Below are 22,727 nucleotides of genomic sequence, written 5' to 3' on the forward strand. Positions count from 1 at the left end.
CTGACAATGTCGTTGTGGTATATGTGGAGCATCCAGGGAGAGGCAGGGACCACCCAAACAGTGAGGGGTAAAGCCTCCAAGGGGGACTGGTGTCAGACAGGAGGATAGCGGTGTCTTGTACAAGTTGGTTAATTAGACAAGTCATCCAGTGTGTTCCTGTGAGCAGCCGAAGGAAAGGTCGGTAAGGATTATGAATGGGTGGGGGCCAGGGAGTGCATAATACTGCCACCAGATGACCGGGGCAGAGAGGGCAAGGGGATGAAAGTCAGATCTGGTAGGTGGGGGCAGGGGTGAGGAGTGTCCCTCATATTACTCACGTTGGCCATCCCTTGAAGCTGAGCAGCTAGTTTATACAGGGAGGCTAATGTCTACAGAAGACCGGCTAGTGTATACACATAGGCTAGATTATAGAGAAGAACGTCCTGGGTATGCAGAGATGGAGGCTAAGGTATACAGAGAGAGAAGTTGGGTTACAAAGAGAGGCTAGTGTATGCAGACTTGCTAGTGTATACCGGTGGACTAGTTTATACAGAGAGGCTTGGGTATACAGAGAGCTAATGTATAAAGAGATGCTAGTGTATACAAAACACAACCAAGAGTAGACAGTGAGGCTCGTGTATACAGAAGACCGGCTACAGAGAGGCTAATTTGTACAAAAGACAGGCTAGTGTATACAGATAGGCTGAGAAAAGCTAGAGAGGCTAAAGTGTACACAACACAGGCTAGTGTATATAATTAGGCTAGATTATACAGAAGACCGTCCTGGGTATGCAGAGATGGAGGCTAGGGTATACAGAGAGAGAGACTGTGCTGGGTTACACAGAGAGGCAGGAGTATGCAGACTTGCTAGTGTATACAGATGGACTAGGGTATACAGTAGACCGGCTAGTTTATACAGAGAGGCTAATGTGTACAAAAGACAGGCTAGTGTATACAGATAGGCTAGATTATACAGAAGAAGGTCCTGGTTATGCAAGAGATGGAGGCTAGGGTATGCAGAGAGAGAGGCTTGGTTACACAGACTTGCTAGTGTATACAGACGGACTAGTGTATACAGAGGACCGGCTAGTTTATACAGAGAGGCTCATGTGTACAAAAGACAGGCTAGTTTATACAGATAGGCTAGATTATACAGAAGAACGTCCTGGGTATGCAGAGATGGAGGCTAGGGTATACAGAGAGAGAGAGGCTGGGTTACACAGAGAGGCAGGAGTATGCAGACTTGCTAGTGTATACAGATGGACTAGTGTATACAGTAGACCGGCTTGTTTACACAGAGAGGCTAATGTGTACAAAAGACAGGCTAGTGTATATAGATAGGCTAGATTATACAGAAGACAGTCCTGGTTTATGCAAGAGATGGAGGCTAGGGTATGCAGAGAGAGAGGCTTGGTTACACAGACTTGCTAGTGTATACAGACGGACAAGTGTATACAGAGGACCGGCTAGTTTATACAGAGAGGCTAATGTGTACAAAAGACAGGCTAGTGTATACAAATAGGCTAGATTATAGAGAAGAACGTCCTGGGTATGCAGAGATGGAGGCTGGGTTACACAGAGAGGTTAGTGTATGCAAGCTTGCTAGTGTATACAGACGGACTAGTGTATACATTAGACCAGCTAGTTTATACAGGGATTATACATGGAGGCTAGGGAATCCAGAGAGAGACTGTGTTACACAGAGAGTGTATGCAGAAGACCGGCTATTTTTTTTTACAGATAGGCTTGTGTATACAGAAGACAGTCTGGGGAATTCAGTGAGGCTAGTGTAAGCAGAGAGGCTGGGACACCGAGACTATTGTAAAAAGAAGGCAGGCTAGTGTATATAGATTACGGGCACGTGTATACAGAAGACAGAGAGGCTAGTCTATATAGAGTGGCTGGTGTACACCGAGAGATTAATGTATACAGAAAAGCTAGCGTGTAAAGAAGACAGGACTTTATTTTTTGCTAATACAACTACTTCTGAAACATGTAAAGTGCTTTTTTCATATTTTGGTGCTGTTAAAAAGTGGTGTGTTGTCAGTGGTGATATCAATGTGACAGTTAATGTGGAGAACTACAAATATACAAAATAGATCAAAAGAGTGCTAAGTTTATTTTGTTAAGTCATTGACTGATAGACGTTAAGTAATTGGCCGTTATTGGTTTGGCAGTACATGGTTTATTTTGATGTAAGATAGTTTTATTCTCTACTTATAGCCGAGTTTTAGACAGCTTTATTATTAGCATTATTCGCATTATTCCTATTTACTATGCAGAGTGTAAGTATTGCAGTGAGACGATATTGCTTTTGAAAGATTTGTATTATTATACATAGCATTGTTAGCAGACCAATAGGACAATTTACATGGCTTAATATTGCAGAGCGTAATTTATCAGGAAAGAGATCCAAAGCGTTAGTTGCAGTAGCTTCATAAAACTGAGAAATCGTTGCATTACTCTAAATTTAAAAGTTGTTCCGGTAGCACTGAAAAGACGATATTAGATGAGTGATCTACACATTTCGTTTACTATTGCAGAGAGATACCGGCTAAATGTTAATATGTGCTGCGTGTAAGGTAGAAAAAAGATGGTTAAAGTGTGAGCTGGTTTACCAGGGTTTAGAGATAGTAATCTGTTTATTCTAATAATAAATATAGCAAAATAACTCTAAAATTAATAATGAGACATTATATACAGGTCGGGTTTAAGTGGAAATACACGAAATAACAGCAACGACGTGTGTAGGTTTTTATCAATCAGGTACATTACGTGTCTTTAATCATGTAGTGAATATACCCCAAATATAGCATAAGGATGAGAAAGGATAATAACTGGTAGAGGATGACATGGCAAAAAGACAAACTGCATTAGAAATGTGAATATGAATTAGAGATGAAATGACAATCCCCACGGCTACGTACAGCAAAGCAGCTAAATATTCAGCTAAATAGTCTGCAGTAGCAGAGATTAAGTATTGCAGTCGAAATGAGATCGGAAGCGTTAGTTGCAGTAGCTCCAAAATGACTGAGAAATCATTTCATTACTCTAAATGTAAAAGTTATCCCGGTAGCACTGAGTGGACTGATATTAGTTGAGTGATCGTTGTGGTACAAATTCAGTTTCCTATAGCAGAGAGATACCAGCTAAATGTGAGAAGAGCAATTAAACTGTTCACATCGGTAGCATTGTATTACTCTTAACATGTGCAGCGTGTAAAAAAGCAATAAGATGGTTTTGTATTATCCTAAAATTAGCAGTATACGTAATAAAGGTGAGTAGGTAACCTGGATTTAGACATAGCAAACTCCATAATCGAATTTAGCAAAATTAGAAAGGATCATATTGAGACAGTATATACAGGTCGAGTTTAAGTGGAAATACACAAAATATCCAGCTTACCTTTACATTGTTCAATAGAGCGTTGCAAAGTAATACCAAGGCAGAATGTCGGAATAGCAATTAGATGAGATGATTGCTGTAATCATGAAATATCAGCAACGACTAGGTTTCTATCGGATGAGAAAGTATAATAAATGGCAAAGTATGACATGGCAAAGAGACAAATTGCATTACATGAAATGTCAATCCCCACTGGTTACTTACATGTAAACGCGGCTACATACAGCAAAGTGTGAGCTAGGCAGCTAAAGGGTATTTAAGAGTAAATTGACTTAGCTTGAAAATTCCAACGTGTAAATCGTTCCATTAATTTTGTTACGCACGAAGACGGCTTACACTGACTGTTTTCCGTTTCCACTGGTTATCGGCATAATGTATCAGTAACCATGAAAATTAATAGTGATAGACAGCTTACATTAGGATGTATGCATGAGGTGAATGTAAAATAGTTGCATTATGTGTTATTAATGTAATCAAACTGTATTGCTATGCTTTGCTACTGCAACCACTTCTCAATCAAGTAAACCGGCCCAATGCTTTTCTCAATAGAGCGTTGCAAAGTAATACCAAGGCAAAATGTCGGAATAGCAATTAGATGAGATGATTGCTGTAATCATGAAATATCAGCAACGACTAGGTTTCTATCGGATGAGAAAGTATAATAAATGGCAAAGTATGACATGGCAAAGAGACAAATTGCATTACATGAAATGTCAATCCCCACTGGTTACTTACATGTAAACGCGGCTACATACAGCAAAGTGTGAGCTAGGCAGCTAAAGGGTATTTAAGAGTAAATTGACTTAGCTTGAAAATTCCAACGTGTAAATCGTTCCATTAATTTTGTTACGCACGAAGACGGCTTACACTGACTGTTTTCCGTTTCCACTGGTTATCGGCATAATGTATCAGTAACCATGAAAATTAATAGTGATAGACAGCTTACATTAGGATGTATGCATGAGGTGAATGTAAAATAGTTGCATTATGTGTTATTAATGTAATCAAACTGTATTGCTATGCTTTGCTACTGCAACCACTTCTCAATCAAGTAAACCGGCCCAATGCTTTTCTCACATTTTGCTGCTGTTAAAAAATGTGTTGCAAGTGTTATATGTTACAAATGGTTATCAGTGTGACAGTTAATGTAGAGAAGAAGTAATACACAAAATAGAGTCAGAAAGAGAATCCTATTGCATAGAGGTAGCGAGAGATGGTTGGTTTACTCTTAATGTGCAGTGTGTAAAAGGTTTTAAAAAGATGGTTTTGTGTGACTTTTGCTTTAACGTAAAATTAGCTGTAGACATCATAACTTATTACAATGATTTAGAGATAGTAATCTCTATAAAATAATAATAATAAGTATAGCAAAACAAATTATGAAAATATTGAGGCAGTATATATAGGTCGAGATATAGTGAATACACAAAAGGGATCAAGGGATAGTTGCAAAGTCAAGGGATAGTTGCAAAGGTACATTATTTAAGAGTAAATTGACGTAGCTTGCAAATTCCAACGTGTAAATCGTTCCATTAATTTTGTTACGCACGAAGACGGCTTACACTGACTGTTTTCCGTTTCCACTGGAAAGAGAATCCTATTGCATAGAGGTAGCGAGCGATGGTTGCATTACTCTTAATGTGTAAAGGTTTTAAAAAGATGGTTTTGTGTGAATTTTGCTTTAACGTAAAATTAGCTGTAGACATTATAACTATGGTTAGGTTTAAATGATTTAGAGATAGTACAGTGGAAACGTTTATTTGTCATGACAGCTGATACTGGTTGAGCAATAAAACTGTTTTATTAAGATGTAAGACTAGTTTTATTCTCTACATATAGGCTTTTCAGAGAGTTGTATAATATAGACGACCAATAGGACATTAGGCTTAATATTGTAGGGAGGAAGTATCGCTGTTCAAAGGTAAGAGATTGAAAGCTTAGCTTGAAAATGGCCGAGAAATAGTTGCGTTAGTCTAAATTTAAAGGATATGCCGTTACCAATGAGAAAGCTTATATTAGACTAGTTGATCTTTGATTACACGATCCTATTATTATTATTATTATTATTATTAAGATTATAGTGCAGAGAGATACTCAGTTAATGTCAGAGATACTCGGTTAATGTCAGAAAAGCAATAAAACAGTTTACATCGTTAGAGAGCGATAGTTACATTACTCTTAGTATGTGCAGCATGTCTGGTAGCAAATGGATGGTTTTGTGAACATTTTGCATTACCGTACAATTAGCGGTAGAACTCATCGAAGTGAATAGATTTAAGCGGATTTTGAGATAGTACTCTCTATTTCTAATAAGAAATAAATAAAAATAATTCAGGATGGTGTGTCAGGACTGTCACATACTCAATGTGACAGTTGATGTGGAGAATTACAAATATGCAAAATAGAGCAAAAAGAGTACATGGTTTATTTTGATGTATGATAGTTTTATTGAATGCTTCATGTGGATGATTAAAATCTTGTAGTGATCTATATTTAGCATAAGAATGAAAAGGCATAACATGGCAATGAGACAAACTCCATTAGAGATGTGAGCTAGATGAAATGATGAAATGTCTCTGTATAGCCCAGATTGTCTTCTGTTATCACTTAGCCTACCCTCTAAATTCACTAGCCTCTCTATATACACCAGCATGTTTACACTAGCCGGTCTTCTGCATACAATAGCCTGTCTTCGATATACACTAGCCTATGTTCTGAATACACTAGCCCGTCTTCTTTCTTCTGTATGCCCTAGCCTGTCTTCTGTATACATTAGTCTCTCTGTATAAACTAGCATCTCTGTATAACCCAAACTGTCTTCTGTAAAAACTTGTCTCTCTTTATAGCCTGTCTAGCCTTTCTTCTGTACACACTAGCTTCTCTGTATACACTAACCAGGCTTCTATATACAATAGCTTCACTATATGCACTAGCCTCTCTGTATAATCTAGCCTCTCTATATACCCTAGATAGTGTTCTGCATACACTAGCCTCTCCGTAGAAGCCAGCCTTTATTCTGTATTCACTAGCCTTTCTTCTGCATGCTGTAGTCTTCTATATATACTAGCTTCTCTGTACACCCCTGCATCTCTGTCATACATTAAACCCTCTGTATACCACAGCCTGTCTTCTGTACCCACTAGACTCTCTGTATACACTACCCAGTCTTCTGTATAGAATTTCAGCTTTGATGTATACCCAAGCCTGTCTTCTGTATACACTAGCTTCTCTATATGCACTGTCCTTTCTGTATACACTCGACTCTCTCTATACACTAACCTCTCTATATACACTAACATCTTTGTATATACTAGCCTCTCTTTAAACTAGCCTCTCTGTGTTTACTCTAGCATCTCTGTATACTCAAGCCTATCTACATACACGAGTCTGTATTCTGTATTCACTAGCCTTTCTTCTGTATGCTGTAGTCTTCTATATATACCAGCTTCTCTGTACACCCTAGCACTGTAACAGTGCTAGGTTCCTGTGTTACAGAAACAGAACACCAGCAATAAGGTGTATACTGTGCAGGAGGCACACAACACCCACTCTAACTTCTGCACTGCAGATGCATGTATTGCAGAAATTGAACACCAGTAATAATGGATAGCTTCAGGTGTGTACTGTGCAGGAGGCACATAACACCCACAGTAACAGTGCTAGGTTCCCAAGCAGTAAAGACACTGTCCCTGCCTATCGTCCTCTTTCCCTGATCACCGCAACACACTGTACAAGGCCACCGCGCTGGCGGCCTTATATAGTGTGGGGTGTGTACTAAACCCCCCTGAGCTATAATTGGCCACAGAAATCCTGCCTGTGGTGAATTGTGGCTCTCCTCACAGAGGATGTTACATCTGTTCTTGTTATATAGAACCTATTATGCTCCTCGTAAACTTTTTCAGTTTGGCCGAACGGCCGGACGCAAGTTGCCCCTGGTTGCGGGAACATGGGGGGAGACATGATGCACATGTTTTGGAGATTCCCGAAGTTGATCCGCTACTGGACAGAGGTGACAGGAACCATTGATTGGGTGTTTGGAACCTCCACCAGGATGGAGGCGAAGTATTGTCTCCTGGGATTAGTTGAAGGAGTTGGAAACCCGGGAAGCAGCCAGATGGCAGTTCTGAGATGCCTATTTCAGGCAAGGAAACTGATTGCCCAACCCTGCTTAGCCTCCAATGTTGGCAATGACTTGCTTTTTGTCGCTTGTTTCCCAAGATGACCATGTTGGCGTTTGTCAAGATGGTTGAGAGTGCCCGAAGAGATCGCCTATGGCCCCATTATCTTGAAAGTGCCTGATCTTGTCTGATCTCATAGGCTAAGCATTGTCGGGCCTGATTAGTAACTGGATGGGAGACCAACTGGGAATACCAGGTGCCATAGGATTCTTTTTATGTTGTTGGCGTTGACATGGTTTTTTTTTTCCGCTTGTTTGCCAAGGTGATCATCTTGGCATTTGTCAAGAGGGCTGAGAGAGCCCAAAGAAATCTCCTACGGCCACATCCCCCTGAAAGCGCCCGATCTCATCTGATCTCAGAGGCTAAGCAGGGTCCGGCCTGGATAGTACCTAATTAAAGGTGATTAAAGATTCCTACGGATCTTTTTATATTGTTGGCTTTGACCTGTTTTTCTTTCGCTTGTTTCCCAAGGTGACCATTTTAGCATCAGTCAAGAGTTTTGAGTATGTCCCAAAGGGTTCGCCTGAGGTCACATCACCCTGAAAGCGCCCGATCTCAGAGGCTAAGCAGGGTCTGGTTCAGATGGGAGACCGCCATGGTCTATGTTGTTGGCGTTGACCTGTTTATTTTCACTTGTTTCCCAAGATAACCATCTTGGTATTTGTCAAGAGGGTTGAGAGTGTCTAAATAGAACACCTATGGCCACATCACCCTGAAAGCGCACAATCTCATCTGATCTCGGAGGCCTAGCAGTGTACGGCCTGGTTAATACCTTTATGGGAGACCATCTGTGAATACCAGGTGCCGTAGGCTTCTTTTTATGTGGTTGGCGTTTACCTGTTTATTTTCGCTTGTTTCCCAAGGTGACCATCTTGGCGTTTAACAAGAGGGTTGAGAGTGCCCAAAGAGATCACCTACGGCCCCATCACCCTGAAAGCGTGATCTGATCTCAGAGGCTAAACAGTGTCGGTTAGTACCTGGATGGGAGAAAGCCTGGAAATACCAGGTTCCATAGGCTTCTTTTTATGTTGTTGGCGTTGACTTGTTTTTTTTGTTTGTTTCCCACGGTGACCATCTTGGCGTTTGTCAAGAGGGTTGAGCATGCCTGAAAAAATCTACTATGGCTGCATCACCCTGAAAGAGCCAAATCTCATTTGATTTCAGAGGCTAAGCATGGTTGGGACCTGGTTAGTACCTGGATGGGAGACCGCCTGGGATTTCTAGATGGCATAGGCTTTTTTTAAGTTGTTGGCATTGACTTATTTTATTTTTTTGTTTTATTCTTTTATTAAGTATAAGTAGAACAATATAAATATAACAGTCAACCATACAGCATGACCCAGGTTTACAATTACATGGTAACAAAAAATAGGCAGCCAAATAACTCTGGGTTCTCAGAGGGGAGTCCTAGAGTTTCATGCAGAAAAGAGAGAAACCCCACCTCCGACATGTAGTACAGTATAACTAATGCAGCTCCGTTCAGACAAATGTAATCATGGAGAACAACTGGGACCACAGCGAGCCAGCTTATCATGACCTATGTGATCCAGAGTAAAATATGAGCCGGTCGTGTCCAGAACCCTGGGGTTCTTCTGGGTCCCAAAGGCTAGAAAGGAGACATGGCATAGTGAAAAGGGAGGACGGGGGAAGAAGAGAGTGCAAAGACGGAGAGAGAGGAGGGGGGGGGATGGCAGCGAGGAAAAAAAGAAAAATAAAGACAAAAAGGGAGGGGGGGGGGGAATGCCACCCAAGGCAGACATGGCCTACGTAGGTAAACGTTAGATGTTCAGTCGTTTTCTGGGACAGAGGCACTGCTCACCTCCTGAATGTAGTCTCGAGTACCAGTTAAATACCTCCAAGGCCTCCATGTAACACTAAATGCCTCTTCAGTGTTGTGAAGGGTGGCGGTCAATTCTTCCATCCGGAGAATATGATTGACTTTGGAATACCACAGCACCTTGGATGGGGGCTGAGGCTTCCTCCACAGTGTGGGAATGCAGGCCCGGGCGGCGTTCAGGAGTTGCATCGTGAGGTTTTTTTTGTATTTTCGAACAGGCGGTTTGGTCAAGTGTAGTAGGCACGCTGCTGGGTTGTCTGCAATATCTACATTTCTGAGAGTTTTTATCGTCCCGGTCACCTCCACCAAAAATGTCCTCAAGGCCGGGCATGCCCAGAAAATGTGTCCCATGGTCCCCGTATCTGAATTGCACCTCCAACAAACATCCGGGATCGATCTATTCATTTTATTTAGAAGGTATGGGACTCTATACCAGCGTGAGACTATCTTGTATCCTGATTCTTGATATTGGTTTGCGATGGAAGCTTTATGTACTAATGTCAGGATCTTCCCTATCTGTTGTGGGGTAAATGTGATGCCAAAGTCCCTCTCCCATTTGTGGATAAATGGTGGGGGTCGACTCCTCCTCCTGACTACTTAATAGGTTGTAGAGGAGGGAGAGGGTGTGTCGCACAGGTTCCCTTTTGTGACAGATGGATTCATAGGGCGTCAGGTCTCTAGGAGTGTAGGGGGCCCTTTGTATGGCCAGAAGAAAGTGATGAAGTTGATAAGCACTAAACAAGTCAAGCGGAGGGTCAGAAAGCTCGCGACAGTTTGCGTGGTCGGAGCCCTCCCGAGGGCCACACCTCTCCCAGACGCTGTTTCCCCACCACTGTCAACTGTCGCAGTTTCTTGTTGGTAAATCCCGGTGGGAAGTCTGGATTACCTATAACCGGAGTCATGGGTGACGGCAGGGGAGCAATGTGTGTGCAGCGGAACAACCTCCGCACAACAGCCAACTTGGCTCACACTACGGGGTGATCTCTGAGGTCTTTTGGTGGGGAGGACAGGAGCCACGGGGAGGTCAATAGGGGAATGGATCCATCTTCAATCTCCATCTCCACCCACTATTTGTGTGGGTCATTACAATGCCAATCAACGACTCTCGCTAGCAGAGTCGCTCTGTAGTATTGTCTGAGATCTGGGAGACCCAGACCCCCCTTGTCCTTTGGTCTGGCAAGCAATTGCAAACGGGCTCTGGGCGGTTTGCGCGCCCAAATAAAGTCCCGGAGCAGCACCTGCAGTTGTCTGAAAAAAATTGGGGGTAACCGGATCGGTAATGTCTGGAACAAGTATAAGATCCGCGGGAGGGCCGTCATTTTGAATGCATTACAGCGCCCGAACCAGGTCAGTGTTAAAGCATGCCAGTTTCCCAAATCAGATTTCAGTCTATTCAGGAGAGGGACAAAATTAAGCGGGTACAATTGCGCCAAATCCGCTGCGATGTCAACGCCCAGGTAACGTATAGATTTTTCAGCTCAGTAGAATGGAAAAGCGGAGAGTAGCCTCTTGGCCTCACCATCCGGGACCGATATATTCAATACAGCCGACGGTGCAATTGATTTTATAGTTTGATAGGCTGCCGTATCGCCGGAGAGCCGCGAGTATATTGGGAAGCGAAATGTGTGGATTGGAGACGAAAAAATTTAGATCGTCAGCGTACGCCGCAATTTTGTGGTGTGCCGAGGGTTTGGATATGCCAGTAATATTCGGGTCATTCCGAATGTGACACATAAATGGTTCCAGTGTCAAAATAAAAATTAGGGGAGACAGAGGGCACCCCTGCCTCGTCCCATTAGTGATGGGGAAAGAGTCCGAGCACTCTGAAAGCACCCAATCTCGTCTGATCTTGGAGGCTAAGAAGAGTCAGGCCTGTTTAGTACCTTGTGGGAGACCACCTGGGAATACCAGTTATTGTAGGCTTCTTTTTATGTTGTTGGCGTTGATTCGTTTTCTTTTTCCGCTTGTTTCCCAAGGTGATCATCTTGGCATTTGTCTAGAGGGCTGAGAGAGCCCAAAAAGTTCTCCTATGGCCACATCCCCCTGAAAGCGCCCAATCTCATCTGATCTCAGAGGCTAAGCAGGGTCCGGCCTGGATAGTACCTAATTAAAGGTGCCGTAGGAATCTTTTTATATTGTTGGCTTTGACCTGTTTTTCTTTCGCTTGTTTCCCAAGGTGACCATTTTAGCATCAGTCAAGAGTTTTGAGTATGTCCCAAAGCGTTCGCCTGAGGTCACATCACCCTGAAAGCGCCCGATCTCAGAGGCTAAGCAGGGTCTGGGTCAAATGGGAGACCGCCATGGTCTATGTTGTTGGCGTTGTCCTATTTTTTTTCACTTGTTTCCCAAGATAACCATCTTGGTATTTGTCAATAGGGTTGAGAGTGTCTTAATAGAACACCTATGGCCACATCACCCTGAAACGCACAATCTCATCTGATCTCGGAGGCCTAGCAGTGTACGGCCTGGTTAATACCTGTATGGGAGACCATCTGTGAATACCAGGTGCCGTAGGCTTCTTTTTATGTTGTTGGCGTTTACCTGTTTATTTTCGCTTGTTTCCCAAGGTTACAATCTTGGCGTTTAACAAGAGGGTTGAGAGTGCCCAAAGAGATCACCTATGGCCCCATCACCCTGAAAGCGCCCAATCTCATCTGATCTCAGAGGCTAAACAGTGTCGGGCCTGGTTAGTACCTGGATGGGAGACCGCCTGGGAATACCAGGTGCCATAGGCTTCTTTTTATGTTGTTGGCTTTGAACTGTTTTTTTCGCTTGTTTCTCAAGGCGACCATCTTGGCGTTTGTCAAGAGGGTTGGGCGTGTCTTGAAGAGAACGCTTACGGCCACATCACCCTGAAAGCACCCGATCTCGTCTGATTTCAGAGGCTTAGCAGCGTCAGGCCTGGTTAGTACCTGGATGGGAGACTGCCTGGGAAGACCAGGTGACATAGAAGGATCTGGCCTGGTTAGTGTCTTGATTGGGAGATTGCCTGGGAATACCGGATGCCGTAGGATTCTTTTTATGTTGTTGGTTTTGACCTGTTTTTTTTCCCTTGTTTCCCAAGGTGACCATCTTGGCATTTGTCAAGAGGGTTGAGAGTGCACAAAGAAATTGCCTACGGGCACAACACCCTGAAAGCGCCCAATCTCGTTTGGTCTCAGAGGCTAAGCAGGGTTGGGCCTGGTTTGTACCTGGATGGGAGACCGCCTGGGTTTTCCAAATGCCGCAGGCTTCTTTTTATGTTGTTGGCGTTGACTTGTTTTTTTTGTTTGTTTCCCAAGGTGACCATCTTGGCGTTTGTCAAGAGGGTTGAGCGTGCATTTGATCTCAGAGGGTAAGCAGGGTTGGGACCTGGTTAGTACCTGGATGGGAGACCGCCTGGGATTTCTCGATGCCATAGGCTTTTTTTTTAACTTGTTGGCATTGACTTATTTTTTTTTTTTTGTTTTATTCTTTTATTAAGTAGGACAACATAAATATAACAGTCAACCATACAGCATGACCCAGGGTCACAATTACATGGTAACAAAAAATAGGCAGCCAAATAACTCTGGGTTCTCAGAGGGGAGTCCTACAGTTTCATGCAGAAAAGAGAGAAACCCCACCTCCGACATGTAGTACAGTATAACTAGTGCAGCTCCGTTCGGACAAATGTAATCATGGAAAACAACTGGGACCACAGCGAGCCAGCTTATCATGACCTACGTGAACCAGAGTACAATATGAGGCGGTCATGTCCAGAACCCTGGGGTTCTTCTGGGTCCCGAAGGCTAGTAAGGAGACAAGACATAGTCAAAAGGGAGGACGGGGGAAGAAGAGAGTGCAAAGACGGAGAGAGAGGAGGTGGGGGGATGGCGGCGGGGAAAAAAAGAAAAATAAAGACAAAAAGGGATGGGGGGGGGAATGCCACCCAGGGCAGACATGGCCTACGTAGGTAAACGTTAGATGTTCAGTCGTTTTCTGGGACAGAGGCACTGCTCACCTCCCGAATGTAGTCTCGAGTACCAGTTAAATACCTCCAGGGCCTCCATGTAACACTAAATGCCTCTTCAGTGTTGTGAAGGGTGGCGGTCAATTCTTCCATCCGGAGAATATGATTGACTTTGGAATACCACAGCACCTTGGATGGGGGCTGAGGCTGCCTCCACAGTGCGGGAATGCAGGCCCGGGCGGCATTCAGGAGTTGCATCGTGAGGGTTTTTTTGTATTTTCGAACAGGCTGTTCGGTCAAGTGTAGTAGGCACGCTGCTGGGAACCCAAAAGTTCCTCAAGGCCGGGCATGCCCAGAAAAGATGTCCCATGGACCCCGTATCTGAATTTCACCTCCAACAAACATCCGGGATCGATCTATCCATTTTATTCAGAAGGTATGGGACTCTATACCAGCGTGAGACTATCTTATATCCCGATTCTTGATATTGGTTTGCGATGGAAGCTTTATGTACTAAGATCAGGATCTTCCCTATCTGTTGTGGGGTAAATGTGATGCCTAGGTCCCTCTCCCATTTGTGGATAAATGGTGGGGGTCGACTCCTCCTCCTGACTACTCAATAGGTTGTACAGGAGGGAGAGGGTGTGTCGCACCGGTTCCCTTTTGTGACAGATGGATTGATAGGGTGTCAGGTCTCTAGGAGTGTAGGGGGCCCTTTGTATGGCCAGAAGAAAGTGACGAAGTTGATAAGCACTAAACAAGTCAAGCGGAGGGTCAGAAAGCTCGGCGACAGTTTGCGTGGTCGGGAGCCCTCCCGAGGGCCACACCTCTCCCAGACGCTGTTTCCCCACCACTGTCAACTGTCGCAGTTTCTTGTTGGTAAATCCCGGTGGGAAGTCTGGATTACCTATAACCGGAGTCATTGGTGATGGCAGGGGAGCAATGTGTGTGCAGCGGAACAACCTCCGCACAACAGCCAACGTAGCTCCCACTACGGGGTGACCTCTGAGGTCTTTTGGTAGGGAGGACAGGAGCCACGGGGAGGTCAATAGGGGAATGGATCCATCCTCAATCTCTATCTCCACCCACTGCTTGTGTGGGCCATTACAATGCCAATCAACGACTCTCGCTAGCAGAGTCACTCTGTAGTATTGTCTGAGATCTGGGAGACCCAGACCCCCCTTGTCCTTTGGTCTGGCAAGCAATTGCAAACGGGCTCTGGGCGGTTTGCGCGCCCAAATAAAGTCCCGGAGCAGCACCTGCAGTTGTCTGAAAAAAATTGGGGGTAACCGGATCGGTAATGTCTGGAACATGTATAAGATCCGCGGGAGGGCCGTCATTTTGAATGCATTACAGCGCCCGAACCAGGTCAGTGTTAAAGCATGCCAGTTTCCCAAATCAGATTTCAGTCTATCCAGGAGAGGGACAAAATTAAGCGGGTACAATTGCGCTAAATCCGCTGCGATGTCAACGCCCAGGTAACGTATAGATTTTTCAGCCCAGTAGAATGGAAAAGCGGAGAGGAGCCTCTTGGCCTCACCATCCGGGACCGATATATTCAATACAGCCGACTTGGCGCAATTGATTTTATAGTTTGATAGGCTGCCGTATCACTGTAGAGACGCAAGTATATTGGGAATGTGTGGATTGGAGACGGAAAAAATTAGATCGTCAGCGTGACACATAAGTGGTTCCAGTGTCAGAATAAAAATTAGGGGAGACAGAGGGCACCTCTGCCTCGTCCCATTAGTGATGGGGAAAGAGTCCGAGCACCACTCGTTTACCCGTACCGCTGCCGACAGCATGGAGTAAAGCGACATTACCCAGCTCATCATGTTGGGGCCAAGACCTATATGTTCCAGGGTGGCCTGCATAAAGTGCCAGGCCACCCTGTCAAAGGCCTTCTCCGCGTCCATTGACAACATAAGCAAGGGCCTTCCCTGTACATGCGCCACATGGATTAAATTGAGGACTCGGGCCGTATTGTCTCTAGCTTCCGACTTATTTTTATTTTTTTTGCTTGTTTCCCAAGGTGACCATCTTGGCGTTTGTCAAGAGGGTTGAAAGTGCCTGAAGAGATTGCCTACGGGCACATCACCCTGAAAGCACCCAATCTCGTTTGATGTTGGAGGCTAAGGAGAGTCGGGCCTTGTTAGTACCTGGATGGGAGACCGCCTGGGAATACCAGGTGTCGTAGACTTCTTTTTATGTTGTTGGCGTTGACCTGTTTTTTTTTTCGCTTGTTTCCCAAAGTGACCATCTTGGTGTTTGTCAAGAGGGTTGAGAGTGCCTGAAGAGATTGCCTATGGCCACATCACTCTGAAAGCACCAAATCTCGTCTGATCTTGGAGGCTAAGAAGAGTCGGGCCTGGTTAGTACCTGCATGGGAGACCACCTGGGAATACCAGTTATTGTAGGCTTCTTTTTATGTTGTTGGCGTTGATTCGTTTTTTTTTTTTTTGCTTGTTTCCCAAGGTGACCATCTTGGCATTTGTCAAGAGGGTTGAGAGTGCCCAAAGAGATCGCTTACAGCAGCATCACCCTGAAAGAGCCTTATCTCTTCTCTTCTCTGAGGCTAAGAAGGGTTGGGCCTAGTTAGTATCTGTATGGGAGATGGCGTTGGAATACCAGGTGCCGTATTCTTCTTTTTATGTTGCTGACATTGACCTGTGTTTTTTCGCTTGTATCTCAAGGTGACAATCTTGGCATTTGTCAAGAGGGTTGAGAATGCCCAAAGAGATTGCCTATGGGCACATAACCCTGAAAGCACCCGATCTCCTCTGATCTCAGAAGCTAAACAGGGTTGGGCCTTGCTAGTACCTGGATTGGAGACCACCTGGGAATACTAGGTGCTGTAGGCTTCTTTTTATGTTGTTGGCCTTGACCTGTTTTTTTTTTCACTTGTTTCCCAAGATGACCATCTTGGCGTTTGTCAGAAGGGAAATAGTAGAACTGAAAGGAGGGAGACGGGGAAAGAGAAGATTGGGGAAGGAAATGGCAGAAAAGGAAAAGAAGGGGTAAGGGGGTGTCGTGGGTATAGTGGATAGGATGGGGTCCCCTCCCAGGGAGCAAGAGACGCCCTCGGCTCACCAGCTCATCAGCTGTCCAACGATTGGAACAGCGATCTCCAACGATCACCATGAGCTTACTATGTCTCGCAGAGGTATTCTTCCGAAAAGCGAGAAGGGAAGTTAGTCAGGTGGGAAAGGTGAAAAAAACTATCCATCTCGGCGAGCGAGGGGCCAATTAACGGGTGAGTAGTCACACAGGGCTCCAATGGCCTCCCTGCCCAAGGCAGACCAGCCAGTGGAACCCGCGCCATCTCCTGCTCTAGCTTGACCCATAGCTTCAGTTCCCCATGCCGGTGTCTTATCACATATGGTCCCCCATCGGATAGTGTCTGCTGTGTACTGCGCATGCGCAGTACACAGCAACACCGATTCCGAAAATTGCCGAGCATGAACGGCGCCTGCACACTGAATCCAGGTTCTATCCCCACTATCCAAGTGGACATAGAGTAAGAATATAAAAGAGCCGAGCGCAGCGAGGCCAAGCCCGAAGCGTGGCGAGCGAAGCTCGCCTGCGAGGTGCCCTCTAATATTCACAACCCTATGTCCGCTTGGATGGTGGAGCTACCACCTCCACTCACCGCGCAGGCGCCGTTCAGCTTCAGAGATTTTCCGAAACCTCGTCTGCTCCGTACTGCGTGGACACTATATCATGGCCGGACAGTATATGGCAGAACACCGGCACCAGTCAACCACCGGTGTCATGTGCGTCGCTGTGTAATATAGAGCAGGGTCCAGGAAGCCAATACCTCCCCGCAATTTCGGTCGCAATAGCATTGCCCTACCAATACGCATATGTTTTCCGCGCCAGAGGAACTTGATAAAGATTGAGCGAACCGCATGAAAGAAAGTGATGATAGGTAAGGCTTGTAGTAGATACAGAAGTCGTGGCATCGCGTTCATCTTCAACACATTACAGTGTCCGAACCATGACAGAGCTAGTGGGTCCCATCTTTTAAGGTCCGCTGTAAGCCCATAGGCTTCTTTTTATGTTGTTGGCTTTGACCTGTTTTTTTTGCTTGTTTCTCAAGGCGTTTGGCGTTTGTCAAGAGGGTTGGGCGTGTCTTGAAGAGAACGCTTATGGCCACATCAACCTGAAAGCACCCGATCTCGTCTGATTTCAGAGGCTAAGCAGCGTCAGGCCTGGTTAGTACCTGGATGGGAGACTGCCTGGGAAGACCAGGTGCCATAGAAGGATCTGGTCTGGTTAGTGTCTTGATTGGGAGATCGCCTGGGAATACTGGATGCCGTAGGCTTCTTTTTATGTTGTTGGCTTTGACCTGTATTTTTTAGCTTGTTTCCCAAGGTGACCATCTTGGCCTTTGTCAAGAGGCTTCAGAGTGCCCAAAGAGAGTGCCTACAGCCAAATCACCCTGAAAGAGCCCAATCTCATCTGATCTCGGAGGCTAAGTAGCGATGGGCCTGGTTAGTACCTGGATGGGAGACAGCTTGGGAATACCAGGTGCCGTAGGCTTCTCATTATGTTGTCGGGGTTGACCTGTTTTTTTTCCCTTGTTTCCCAAGGTGACCATCTTGGCATGTGTCAAGAGGGTTGACAGTGCACAAAGAAATTGCCTACGGGCACAACACCCTGAAAGCGCCCAATCTCTTTTGGTCTCAGAGGCTAAGCAGGGTTGGGCCTGGTTTGTACCTGGATGGGAGACCGCCTGGGTTTTCCAGATGTCGCAGGCTTCTTTTTATGTTGTTGGTGTTGACCTGTTTTTTTCGCTTGTTTCCCAAAGTGATCATCTTGGCATTTGTCAAGAGGGTTGAGAGTGCCTAAAGAGATCGCTTACAGCCGCATCACCCTGAAAGCACCCTATCTCTTCTGATCTCAGAGGCTAAGAAGGGTTGGGCCTAGTTAGGCCTTGGAATACCAGGTGCCGTATTCTTCTTTTTATGTTGTTGGCGTTGACCTGTTTTTTTTTGCTTGTTTCCCAGGGTTATTATCTTAGCATTTTTCAAGAGGGATGAGAGTGCCCAAAGAGATTGCCTATGGGCAAATCACCCTGAAAGCGCCCAATCTCCGCTGATCTCAGAGGGTAGAAAGGGTCGCGCCTTGTTAATACCTGGATGGGAGACCGCCTGGAAATACTAGGTGCGGTAGGCTTCTTTTTATGTTGTTGGCGTTGACTTGTTTTTTTTGTTTGTTTCCCAAGGTGACCATCTTGGCGTTTGTCAAGAGGGTTGAGCGTGCCTGAAAAAATCTACTATGGCTGCATCACCCTGAAAGAGCCAAATCTCATTTGATCTCAGAGGCTAAGCAGGGTTGGGACCTGGTTAGTACCTGGATGGGAGACCGCCTGGGATTTCTCGATGCCATAGGCTTTTTTTTTAAGTTGTTGGCATTGACTTATTTTTATTTTATTCTTTTATTAAGTATAAGTAGAACAACATGAATATAACAGTCAACCATACAGCATGACCCAGGGTCACAATTACATGGTAACAAAAAATAGGCAGCCAAATAACTCTGGGTTCTCAGAGGGGAGAAAAGAGAGAAACCCCACCTCAGACATGTAGTACAGTATAACTAATGCAGCTCCGTTCGGACAAATGTAATCATGGAGAACAACTGGGACCACAGCGAGCCAGCTTATCATGACCTATGTGAACCAGAGTAAAATATGAGCCAGTCGTATCCAGGTGGCGGCGGGGAAAAAAAGAAAAATAAAGACAAAAAGGGAGGGAGGGGGGGATGCCACCCAGGGTAGACATGGCCTACGTAGGTAAACGTTAGATGTTCGGTCATTTTCTGGGACAGGGGCGCTGCTCACCTCCCGAATGTAGTCTCAAGTACCAGTAAAATACCTCCAGGGCCTCCATGTAACACTAAATTCCTCTTCAGTGTTGTGAAGGGTGGCGGTCAATTCTTCCATCCGGAGAATATGATTGACTTTGGAATACCACAGCACCTTGGATGGGGGCTGAGGCTGCCTCCACAGTGTGGGAAAGCAGGCCCGGGCGGCGTTCAGGAGTTGCATCGTGAGGGTTTTTTTGTATTTTCGAACAGGCTGTTCGGTCAAGTGTAGAAGGCACGCTGCTGGGTTGTCTGTGATATCTACATTTCTGAGAGTTTTTATCGTCCCGGTCACCTCCACCCAAAAGTTCCTCAAGGCCGGGCATGCCCAGAAAATGTGTCCCATGGTCACCGTATCTGAATTGCACCTCCAACAAACATCCAGAATCGATCTATTCATTTTATTCAGAAGGTATGGGACTCTATACCAGCGTGAGACTATCTTGTATCCTGATTCTTGATATTGGTTTGCGATGGAAGCTTTATGTACTAATGTCAGGATCTTCCCTATCTGTTGTGGGGTAAATGTGATGCCAAAGTCCCTCTCCCATTTGTGGATAAATGGTGGGGTTGACTCCTCCTCCTGACTACTTAATAGGTTGTACAGGAGGGAGAGGGTGTGTCGCACAGGTTCCTTTTTGTGACAGATGGATTCATAGGGCGTCAGGTCTCTAGGAGTGTAGGGGGCCCTTTGTATGGCCAGAAGAAAGTGACGAAGTTGATAAGCATTAAACAAGTCAAGCGGAGGGTCAGAAAGCTCGGCGACAGTTTGCGTGGTCGGTAGCCCTCCCGAGGGCCACACGTCTCCCAGACGCTGTTTCCCCACCACTGTCAACTGTCGCAGTTTCTTGTTGGTAAATCCCGGTGGGAAGTCTGGATTACCTATAACCGGAGTCATTGGTGACGGCAGGGGAGCAATGTGTGTGCAGCGGAACAACCTCCGCACAACAGCCAACGTAGCTCCCACTACGGGGTGATCTCTGAGGTCTTTTGGTAGGGAGGACAGGAGCCACGGGGAGGTCAATAGGGGAATGGATCCATCCTCAATCTCCATCTCCACCCACTGCTTGTGTGGGCCATTACAATGCCAATCAACGACTCTCGCTAGCAGAGTCGCTCTGTAGTATTGTCTCAGATCTGGGAGACCCAGACCCCCCTTGTCCTTTGGTCTGGCAAGCAATTGCAAACGGGCTCTGGGCGGCTTGCGCGCCCCAATAAAGTCCCGGAGCAGCACCTGCAGTTGTCTGAAAAAAATTGGGTGTAACCGGATCGGTAATGTCTGGAACAAGTATAAGATCCGCGGGAGGGCCGTCATTTTGAATGCATTACAGCGCCCGAACCAGGTCAGTGTTAAAGCATGCCAGTTTCCCAAATCAGATTTCAGTCTATTCAGGAGAGGGACAAAATTAAGCGGGTACAATTGCGCCAAATCCGCTGCGATGTCAACGCCCAGGTACCATATAGATTTTTCAGCTCAGTAGAATGGAAAAGCGGAGCGTAGCCTCTTGGCCTCACCATCCGGGACCGATATATTCAATACAGCCGACGGTGCAAATGATTTTATAGTTTGATAGGCTGCCGTATCGCCGGAGAGCCGCGAGTATATTGGGAAGCGAAATGTGTGGATTGGAGACGAAAAAAATTAGATCGTCAGCGTACGCCGCAATTTTGTGGTGTGCCGAGGGTTTGGATATGCCAGTAATATTCGGGTCATTCCGAACGTGACACATAAGTGGTTCCAGTGTCAGAATAAAAATTAGGGGAGACAGAGGGCACCCTTGCCTCGTCCCAATAGTGATGGGGAAAGAGTCCGAGCACTCTGAAAGCACCCAATCTCGTCTGATCTTGGAGGCTAAGAAGAGTCAGGCCTGGTTAGTACCTGGATGGGAGGCCACCTGGGAATACCAGTTATTGTAGGCTTCTTTTTATGTTGTTGGCGTTGATTCGTTTTTTTTTTTTCGCTTGTTTCCCAAGGTGACCATCTTGGCATTTGTCAAGAGGGTTGAGAGTGCCCAAAGTGTTCGCTTACAGCAGCATCACCCTGAAAGAGCCCTATCTCTTCTCATCTCTGAGGCTAAGAAGGGTTGGGCCTAGTTAGTCCCTGGATGGGAGATGGCTTTGGAATACCAGGTGCCGTAGTCTTCTTTTTATGTTGTTGACATTGACCTGTTTTTTTTCCGCTTGTTTCCCAAGGTGACTATCTTGGCATTTGTCAAGAGGGTTGAGAGTGCCCAAAGAGATTGCCTATGGGCACATAAGCCTGAAAGCGCCCGATCTCCTCTGATCTCAGAGGCTAAACAGGGTCGGGCCTTGCTAGTACCTGGATTGGAGACCACCTGGAGAGCACCTGTCAATACTAGGTGCTGAAGGCTTCTTTTTATGTTGTTGGCGTTGACTTGTTTTTTTTTTTTGTTTGTTTACCAAGGTGACCATCTTGGTGTTTGTCAAGAGGGTTGAGAGTGCCTGAAGAGCTCGCCTATGGCCACATAACCCTGAAAGCACCAGATCTCGTCTGATCTCAGAGACTAAACAGGGTCGGGCCTTGTTAATACCTGGATGGGAGACCACCTGGGAATACTAGGTGCTGTAGACTTCTTCTCATGTTGTTGGCGTTGACTTGATTTTTTTGTTTGTTTCCTAAGGTGACCATATTGGCGTTAGTCAAGGTTGAGAGTGCCTGAAGAAATCTCCTACGGCCACACCACCCTGAAAGACTCCAATCTCATCTGATCTCAGAGGCTAAGCAGGGTTGGGACCAGTTTAGTACCTCGATGGGAGACCGCCTGGGATTTCCAGATGCCGTAGGCTTCTTTTTATGTTGTTGCCGTTGACCTATTTTTTTCCGCTTTTTTCCAAGGTGACCATCTTGGTGTTTGTCAAGAGAGTTGAGAGTGCCTGAAGATATTGGCTACGGCCACATCACCCTGAATCTGTTCCATCTCGTCTGATCTTGGAGGCTAAGCAGGGCCTGGTTAATGCCTGGATGGGAGACCGCCTGGGAATACCAGGTGTCGTAGGCTTCTTTTTTTTTTCAAATATAATTTTTTCTCCAAATAGGGGAAGACCGTCCCCCGAGTACATAATGCAACAGAGAAATACAGAGCAAAAAGCAGCTGAAAAATACTTGATACAGGTATATTCGCAACTGTGAGTCTGCCTTCCATCAATCACAATGATTCGAGGCACAGATAAAGTACTGTACCAAGATCCAGGGTCACACAAACCCCAGGTCCCTCCGGCATAATCCATCCAGAGGGGGGTGTGGGGCCGTCATTCCCAATTTTCCACTTTTTCCAAAAGAGAGAGGGGGTGGAGGGGGTGAGAGATAGGGGAGGAAGGCAGAAAAGAGAAGAGTTGAAAGATCAGAAAAGGAGAAGACGGGACGAGACACGATGGCAGCCACTGTCCAAGGGGCCAGTCAAGGAAAGCTCAGAGCACTAAGGCGACAGCAGGCGACATCCTTCCACCGAGAATATAAAGGTATTCCAGATGTCCCAGGTTTGTTAAAAAAATTCTTGTTTACCTTGTG

General features: G+C 45.6%; 8 pseudogenes; all 8 read left to right on the forward strand.

Moving 5' to 3' along the window:
• Positions 1-12,015: 12,015 nt before the first annotated feature.
• LOC143932396 (5S ribosomal RNA) lies at positions 12,016-12,134 on the forward strand (annotated as a pseudogene).
• A 3,277-nt stretch (positions 12,135-15,411) lies between these two features.
• LOC143931708 (5S ribosomal RNA) lies at positions 15,412-15,530 on the forward strand (annotated as a pseudogene).
• Positions 15,531-15,631: 101 nt separating this feature from the next.
• LOC143931022 (5S ribosomal RNA) lies at positions 15,632-15,750 on the forward strand (annotated as a pseudogene).
• Positions 15,751-16,072: 322 nt separating this feature from the next.
• Positions 16,073-16,191, forward strand: LOC143931106 (5S ribosomal RNA; annotated as a pseudogene).
• A 1,283-nt stretch (positions 16,192-17,474) lies between these two features.
• On the forward strand, positions 17,475-17,593 carry LOC143932048 (5S ribosomal RNA; annotated as a pseudogene).
• Positions 17,594-17,753: 160 nt separating this feature from the next.
• On the forward strand, positions 17,754-17,872 carry LOC143931336 (5S ribosomal RNA; annotated as a pseudogene).
• A 3,800-nt stretch (positions 17,873-21,672) lies between these two features.
• Positions 21,673-21,791, forward strand: LOC143931419 (5S ribosomal RNA; annotated as a pseudogene).
• Positions 21,792-21,886: 95 nt separating this feature from the next.
• On the forward strand, positions 21,887-22,006 carry LOC143932153 (5S ribosomal RNA; annotated as a pseudogene).
• Positions 22,007-22,727: the final 721 nt, after the last annotated feature.

Source organism: Lithobates pipiens, unplaced genomic scaffold (assembly GCF_037356315.1).
Source record: "Lithobates pipiens isolate NorthernLeopardFrog02 unplaced genomic scaffold, aLitPip1_a1.2 Scaffold_25, whole genome shotgun sequence".
NCBI lineage: Eukaryota > Metazoa > Chordata > Amphibia > Anura > Ranidae > Lithobates > Lithobates pipiens.